We start from the raw sequence: 8,908 nt of genomic DNA, 5'->3' as shown, positions 1-8,908 counted from the left end.
TCTCAGCGGAAGCCTTTGGCTACACCTGAACTCCCTGGGGGAGCCTTTACGCAACCCCACACTCAACAGGACTCTGCATCTTCACTCTTTCCTAACAACCCTAAACATAACCCTAACCGGAACAAGAAGCTGAACCCGAGTTAGACCCGAAAAAACACGTACGGTGCCACTTTCTGCCATCAAAAAGTGCTCTCAGCGGAAGCCTTTGGGTACACCTGAACTCCCTGGGGGAGCCTTTACGCAACCCCACACTCAACAGGACTCTGCGTGTTCACTCTTTCCTAAAAACCCGAAACATAACCCTAACCGGAACAAGAAGCTGAACCCGAGTTAGACCCGAAAAAACACGTACGGTGCCACTTTCTGCCGTCAAAAAGTGCTCTCAGCGGAAGCCTTTGGGTACACCTGAACTCCCTGGGGGAGCCTTTACGCAACCCCACACTCAACAGGACTCTGCATCTTCACTCTTTCCTAACAACCCTAAACATAACCCTAACCGGAAAAAGAAGCTGAACCCGAGTTAGACCCGAAAAAACACGTACGGTGCCACTCTCCGCCATCAAAAAGTGCTCTCAGCGGAAGCCTTTGGGTACACCTGAACTCCCTGGGGGAGCCTTTACGCAACCCCACACTCAACAGGACTCTGTGTCTTCACTCTTTCCTAAAAACCCTAAACATAACCCTAACCGGAACAAGAAGCTGAACCCGAGTTAGACCCGAAAAAACACGTACGGTGCCACTTTCTGCCATCAAAAAGTGCTCTCAGCGGAAGCCTTTGGCTACACCTGAACTCCCTGGGGGAGCCTTTACGCAACCCCACACTCAACAGGACTCTGCGTCTTCACTCTTTCCTAACAACCCTAAACATAACCCTAAGCGGAACAAGAAGCTGAACCCGAGTTAGACCCGAAAAAACACGTACGGTGCCACTTTCTGCCATCAAAAACTGCTCTCAGCGGAAGCCTTTGGGTACACCTGAACTCCCTGGGGGAGCCTTTACGCAATCCCACACTCAACAGGACTCTGCGCCTTCACTCTTTCCAAACAACCCTAAACATAACCCTAACCGGAACAAGAAGCTGAACCCGAGTTAGACCCGAAAAAACACGTACGGTGCCACTTTCTGCCATCAAAAAGTGCTCTCAGCGGAAGCCTTTGGGTACACCTTAACTCCCTGGGGGAGCCTTTACGCAACCCCACACTCAACAGGACTCTGCGACTTCACTCTTTCCTAACAACCCGAAACATAACCCTTACCGGAACAAGAAGCTGAACCCGAGTTAGACCCGAAAAAACACGGACGGTGCCACTTTCTGCCATCAAAAAGTGCTCTCAGCGGAAGCCTTTGGGTACACCTGAACTCCCTGGGGGAGCCTTTACGCAACCCCACACTCAACAGGACTCTGCGTCTTCACTCTTTCCTAACAACCCTAAACATAACCCTAACCGGAACAAGAAGCTGAACCCGAGTTAGACCCGAAAAAACACGGACGGTGCCACTTTCTGCCATCAAAAAGTGCTCTCAGCGGAAGCCTTTGGGTACACCTGAACTCCCTGGGGGAGCCTTTACGCAACCCCACACTCAACAGGACTCTGCGTCTTCACTCTTTCCTAACAACCCTAAACATAACCCTAACCGGAACAAGAAACTGAACCCGAGTTAGACCCGAAAAAACACGGACGGTGCCACTTTCTGCCACCAAAACGTGCTCTCAGCGGAAGCCTTTGGGTACACCTGAACTCCCTGGGGGAGCCTTTACGCAACCCCACACTCAACAGGACTCTGCGTCTTCACTCTTTCCTAACAACCCTAAACATAACCCTAACCGGAACAAGAAGCTGAACCCGAGTTAGACCCGAAAAAACACGTACGGTGCCACTTTCTGCCATCAAAAAGTGCTCTCAGCGGAAGCCTTTGGGTACACCTGAACTCCCTGGGGGAGCCTTAACGCAACCCCACACTCAACAGGACTCTGCGCCTTCACTCTTTCCTAACAACCCTAAACATAACCCTAACCGGAACAAGAAGCTGAACCCGAGTTAGACCCGAAAAAACACGGACGGTGCCACTTTCTGCCATCAAAACGTGCTCTCAGCGGAAGCCTTTGGGTACACCTGAACTCCCTGGGGGAGCCTTTACGCAACCCCACACTCAACAGGACTCTGCGCCTTCACTCTTTGCTAACAACGCTAAACATAACCCTAATCGGAACAAGAAGCTGAACCCGAGTTAGACCCGAAAAAACACGTACGGTGCCACTTTCTGCCATCAAAAAGTGCTCTCAGCGGAAGCCTTTGGGTACACCTGAACTCCCTGGGGGAGCCTTTACGCAACCCCACACTCAACAGGACTCTGCGCCTTCACTCTTTCCTAACAACCCTAAACATAACCCTAACCGGAACAAGAAGCTGAACCCGAGTTAGACCCGAAAAAACACGGACGGTGCCACTTTCTGCCATCAAAAAGTGCTCTCAGCAGAAGCCTTTGGGCACACGTGAACTCCCTGGGGGAGCCTTTACACAACCCCAAACTCAACAGGACTCTGCGCCTTCACTCTTTCCTAACAACCCTAAACATAACCCTAACCGGAACAAGAAGCTGAACCCGAGTTAGACCGAAAAAAACACGTACGGTGCCACTTTCTGCCATCAAAAAGTGCTCTCAGCAGAAGCCTTTGGGTACACCTGAACTCCCTGGGGGAGCCTTTACGCAACCCCACACTCAACAGGACTCTGCGTCTTCACTCTTTCCGAACAACCCTAAACATAACCCTAACCGGAACAAGAAGCTGAACCCGAGTTAGACCCGAAAAAACACGTACGGTGCCACTTTCTGCCATCAAAAAGTGCTCTCAGCGGAAGCCTTTGGGTACACCTGAACTCCCTGGGGGAGCCTTTACGCAACCCCACACTCAACAGGACTCTGCATCTTCACTCTTTCCTAACAACCCTAAACATAACCCTAACCGGAACAAGAAGCTGAACCCGAGTTAGACCCGAAAAAACACGGACGGTGCCACTTTCTGCCATCAAAAAGTGCTCTCAGCGGAAGCCTTTGGGTACACCTGAACTCCCTGGGGGAGCCTTTACGCAACCCCACACTCAACAGGACTCTGCGTCTTCACTCTTTCCTAAAAACCCGAAACATAACCCTAACCGGAACAAGAAGCTGAACCCGAGTTAGACCCGAAAAAACACGTACGGTGCCACTTTCTGCCATCAAAAAGTGCTCTCAGCGGAAGCCTTTGGGTACACCTGAACTCCCTGGGGGAGCCTTTACGCAACCCCACACTCAACAGGACTCTGCGTCTTCACTCTTTCCTAACAACCCTAAACATAACCCTAACCGGAACAAGAAGCTGAACCCGAGTTAGACCCGAAAAAACACGTACGGTGCCACTTTCTGCCATCAAAAAGTGCTCTCAGCGGAAGCCTTTGGGTACACCTGAACTCCCTGGGGGAGCCTTTACGCAACCCCACACTCAGCAGGACTCTGCGCCTTCACTCTTTCCTAACAACCCTAAACATAACCCTAACCGGAACAAGAAGCTGAACCCGAGTTAGACCCGAAAAAACACGGACGGTGCCACTTTCTGCCATCAAAAAGTGCTCTCAGCGGAAGCCTTTGGCTACACCTGAACTCCCTGGGGGAGCCTTTACGCAACCCCACACTCAACAGGACTCTGCGTCTTCACTCTTTCCTAACAACCCTAAACATAACCCTAACCGGAACAAGAAGCTGAACCCGAGTTAGACCCGAAAAAACACGTACGGTGCCACTTTCTGCCATCAAAAAGTGCTCTCAGCGGAAGCCTTTGGGTACACCTGAACTCCCTGGGGGAGCCTTTACGCAACCCCACACTCAACAGGACTCTGCGCCTTCACTCTTTCCTAACAACCCTAAACATAACCCTAACCGGAACAAGAAGCTGAACCCGAGTTAGACCCGAAAAAACACGTACGGTGCCACTTTCTGCCATCAAAAAGTGCTCTCAGCGGAAGCCTTTGGGTACACCTGAACTCCCTGGGGGAGCCTTTACGCAACCCCACACTCAACAGGACTCTGCGTCTTCACTCTTTCCTAACAACCCTAAACATAACCCTAAGCGGAACAAGAAGCTGAACCCGAGTTAGACCCGAAAAAACACGTACGGTGCCACTTTCTGCAATCAAAAAGTGCTCTCAGCGGAAGCCTTTGGGTACACCTGAACTCCCTGGGGGAGCCTTTACGCAACCCCACACTCAACAGGACTCTGCGTCTTCACTCTTTCCTAACAACCCTAAACATAACCCTAAGCGGAACAAGAAGCTGAACCCGAGTTAGACCCGAAAAAACACGTACGGTGCCACTTTCTGCCATCAAAAAGTGCTCTCAGCGGAAGCCTTTGGGTACACCTGAACTCCCTGGGGGAGCCTTTACGCAACCCCACACTCAACAGGACTCTGCGTCTTCACTCTTTCCTAACAACCCTAAACATAACCCTAACCGGAACAAGAAGCTGAACCCGAGTTAGACCCGAAAAAACACGTACGGTGCCACTTTCTGCCATCAAAAAGTGCTCTCAGCGGAAGCCTTTGGGTACACCTGAACTCCCTGGGGGAGCCTTTACGCAACCCCACACTCAACAGGACTCTGCGTCTTCACTCTTTCCTAACAACCCTAAACATAACCCTAACCGGAACAAGAAACTGAACCCGAGTTAGACCCGAAAAAACACGGACGGTGCCACTTTCTGCCACCAAAACGTGCTCTCAGCGGAAGCCTTTGGGTACACCTGAACTCCCTGGGGGAGCCTTTACGCAACCCCACACTCAACAGGACTCTGCGTCTTCACTCTTTCCTAACAACCCTAAACATAACCCTAACCGGAACAAGAAGCTGAACCCGAGTTAGACCCGAAAAAACACGTACGGTGCCACTTTCTGCCATCAAAAAGTGCTCTCAGCGGAAGCCTTTGGGTACACCTGAACTCCCTGGGGGAGCCTTAACGCAACCCCACACTCAACAGGACTCTGCGCCTTCACTCTTTCCTAACAACCCTAAACATAACCCTAACCGGAACAAGAAGCTGAACCCGAGTTAGACCCGAAAAAACACGGACGGTGCCACTTTCTGCCATCAAAACGTGCTCTCAGCGGAAGCCTTTGGGTACACCTGAACTCCCTGGGGGAGCCTTTACGCAACCCCACACTCAACAGGACTCTGCGTCTTCACTCTTTCCTAACAACCCTAAACATAACCCTAACCGGAACAAGAAGCTGAACCCGAGTTAGACCCGAAAAAACACGGACGGTGCCACTTTCTGCCATCAAAAAGTGCTCTCAGCGGAAGCCTTTGGGTACACCTGAACTCCCTGGGGGAGCCTTTACGCAACCCCACACTCAACAGGACTCTGCGTCTTCACTCTTTCCTAACAACCCTAAACATAACCCTAACCGGAACAAGAAACTGAACCCGAGTTAGACCCGAAAAAACACGGACGGTGCCACTTTCTGCCACCAAAACGTGCTCTCAGCGGAAGCCTTTGGGTACACCTGAACTCCCTGGGGGAGCCTTTACGCAACCCCACACTCAACAGGACTCTGCGTCTTCACTCTTTCCTAACAACCCTAAACATAACCCTAACCGGAACAAGAAGCTGAACCCGAGTTAGACCCGAAAAAACACGTACGGTGCCACTTTCTGCCATCAAAAAGTGCTCTCAGCGGAAGCCTTTGGGTACACCTGAACTCCCTGGGGGAGCCTTAACGCAACCCCACACTCAACAGGACTCTGCGCCTTCACTCTTTCCTAACAACCCTAAACATAACCCTAACCGGAACAAGAAGCTGAACCCGAGTTAGACCCGAAAAAACACGGACGGTGCCACTTTCTGCCATCAAAACGTGCTCTCAGCGGAAGCCTTTGGGTACACCTGAACTCCCTGGGGGAGCCTTTACGCAACCCCACACTCAACAGGACTCTGCGCCTTCACTCTTTGCTAACAACGCTAAACATAACCCTAATCGGAACAAGAAGCTGAACCCGAGTTAGACCCGAAAAAACACGTACGGTGCCACTTTCTGCCATCAAAAAGTGCTCTCAGCGGAAGCCTTTGGGTACACCTGAACTCCCTGGGGGAGCCTTTACGCAACCCCACACTCAACAGGACTCTGCGCCTTCACTCTTTCCTAACAACCCTAAACATAACCCTAACCGGAACAAGAAGCTGAACCCGAGTTAGACCCGAAAAAACACGGACGGTGCCACTTTCTGCCATCAAAAAGTGCTCTCAGCAGAAGCCTTTGGGCACACGTGAACTCCCTGGGGGAGCCTTTACACAACCCCAAACTCAACAGGACTCTGCGCCTTCACTCTTTCCTAACAACCCTAAACATAACCCTAACCGGAACAAGAAGCTGAACCCGAGTTAGACCGAAAAAAACACGTACGGTGCCACTTTCTGCCATCAAAAAGTGCTCTCAGCAGAAGCCTTTGGGTACACCTGAACTCCCTGGGGGAGCCTTTACGCAACCCCACACTCAACAGGACTCTGCGTCTTCACTCTTTCCGAACAACCCTAAACATAACCCTAACCGGAACAAGAAGCTGAACCCGAGTTAGACCCGAAAAAACACGTACGGTGCCACTTTCTGCCATCAAAAAGTGCTCTCAGCGGAAGCCTTTGGGTACACCTGAACTCCCTGGGGGAGCCTTTACGCAACCCCACACTCAACAGGACTCTGCATCTTCACTCTTTCCTAACAACCCTAAACATAACCCTAACCGGAACAAGAAGCTGAACCCGAGTTAGACCCGAAAAAACACGGACGGTGCCACTTTCTGCCATCAAAAAGTGCTCTCAGCGGAAGCCTTTGGGTACACCTGAACTCCCTGGGGGAGCCTTTACGCAACCCCACACTCAACAGGACTCTGCGTCTTCACTCTTTCCTAAAAACCCGAAACATAACCCTAACCGGAACAAGAAGCTGAACCCGAGTTAGACCCGAAAAAACACGTACGGTGCCACTTTCTGCCATCAAAAAGTGCTCTCAGCGGAAGCCTTTGGGTACACCTGAACTCCCTGGGGGAGCCTTTACGCAACCCCACACTCAACAGGACTCTGCGTCTTCACTCTTTCCTAACAACCCTAAACATAACCCTAACCGGAACAAGAAGCTGAACCCGAGTTAGACCCGAAAAAACACGTACGGTGCCACTTTCTGCCATCAAAAAGTGCTCTCAGCGGAAGCCTTTGGGTACACCTGAACTCCCTGGGGGAGCCTTTACGCAACCCCACACTCAGCAGGACTCTGCGCCTTCACTCTTTCCTAACAACCCTAAACATAACCCTAACCGGAACAAGAAGCTGAACCCGAGTTAGACCCGAAAAAACACGGACGGTGCCACTTTCTGCCATCAAAAAGTGCTCTCAGCGGAAGCCTTTGGCTACACCTGAACTCCCTGGGGGAGCCTTTACGCAACCCCACACTCAACAGGACTCTGCGTCTTCACTCTTTCCTAACAACCCTAAACATAACCCTAACCGGAACAAGAAGCTGAACCCGAGTTAGACCCGAAAAAACACGTACGGTGCCACTTTCTGCCATCAAAAAGTGCTCTCAGCGGAAGCCTTTGGGTACACCTGAACTCCCTGGGGGAGCCTTTACGCAACCCCACACTCAACAGGACTCTGCGCCTTCACTCTTTCCTAACAACCCTAAACATAACCCTAACCGGAACAAGAAGCTGAACCCGAGTTAGACCCGAAAAAACACGTACGGTGCCACTTTCTGCCATCAAAAAGTGCTCTCAGCGGAAGCCTTTGGGTACACCTGAACTCCCTGGGGGAGCCTTTACGCAACCCCACACTCAACAGGACTCTGCGTCTTCACTCTTTCCTAACAACCCTAAACATAACCCTAAGCGGAACAAGAAGCTGAACCCGAGTTAGACCCGAAAAAACACGTACGGTGCCACTTTCTGCAATCAAAAAGTGCTCTCAGCGGAAGCCTTTGGGTACACCTGAACTCCCTGGGGGAGCCTTTACGCAACCCCACACTCAACAGGACTCTGCGTCTTCACTCTTTCCTAACAACCCTAAACATAACCCTAAGCGGAACAAGAAGCTGAACCCGAGTTAGACCCGAAAAAACACGTACGGTGCCACTTTCTGCCATCAAAAAGTGCTCTCAGCGGAAGCCTTTGGGTACACCTGAACTCCCTGGGGGAGCCTTTACGCAACCCCACACTCAACAGGACTCTGCGTCTTCACTCTTTCCTAACAACCCTAAACATAACCCTAACCGGAACAAGAAGCTGAACCCGAGTTAGACCCGAAAAAACACGTACGGTGCCACTTTCTGCCATCAAAAAGTGCTCTCAGCGGAAGCCTTTGGGTACACCTGAACTCCCTGGGGGAGCCTTTACGCAACCCCACACTCAACAGGACTCTGCGTCTTCACTCTTTCCTAACAACCCTAAACATAACCCTAACCGGAACAAGAAACTGAACCCGAGTTAGACCCGAAAAAACACGGACGGTGCCACTTTCTGCCACCAAAACGTGCTCTCAGCGGAAGCCTTTGGGTACACCTGAACTCCCTGGGGGAGCCTTTACGCAACCCCACACTCAACAGGACTCTGCGTCTTCACTCTTTCCTAACAACCCTAAACATAACCCTAACCGGAACAAGAAGCTGAACCCGAGTTAGACCCGAAAAAACACGTACGGTGCCACTTTCTGCCATCAAAAAGTGCTCTCAGCGGAAGCCTTTGGGTACACCTGAACTCCCTGGGGGAGCCTTAACGCAACCCCACACTCAACAGGACTCTGCGCCTTCACTCTTTCCTAACAACCCTAAACATAACCCTAACCGGAACAAGAAGCTGAACCCGAGTTAGACCCGAAAAAACACGGACGGTGCC

The sequence above is a fragment of the Anser anser genome (assembly GCF_964211835.1).
Source record: "Anser anser genome assembly, chromosome: 3".
Classification (NCBI taxonomy): Eukaryota; Metazoa; Chordata; class Aves; order Anseriformes; family Anatidae; genus Anser; species Anser anser.
The sequence above is the reverse complement of the archived record's forward strand: the minus strand, read 5'-3'. Positions refer to the sequence as shown.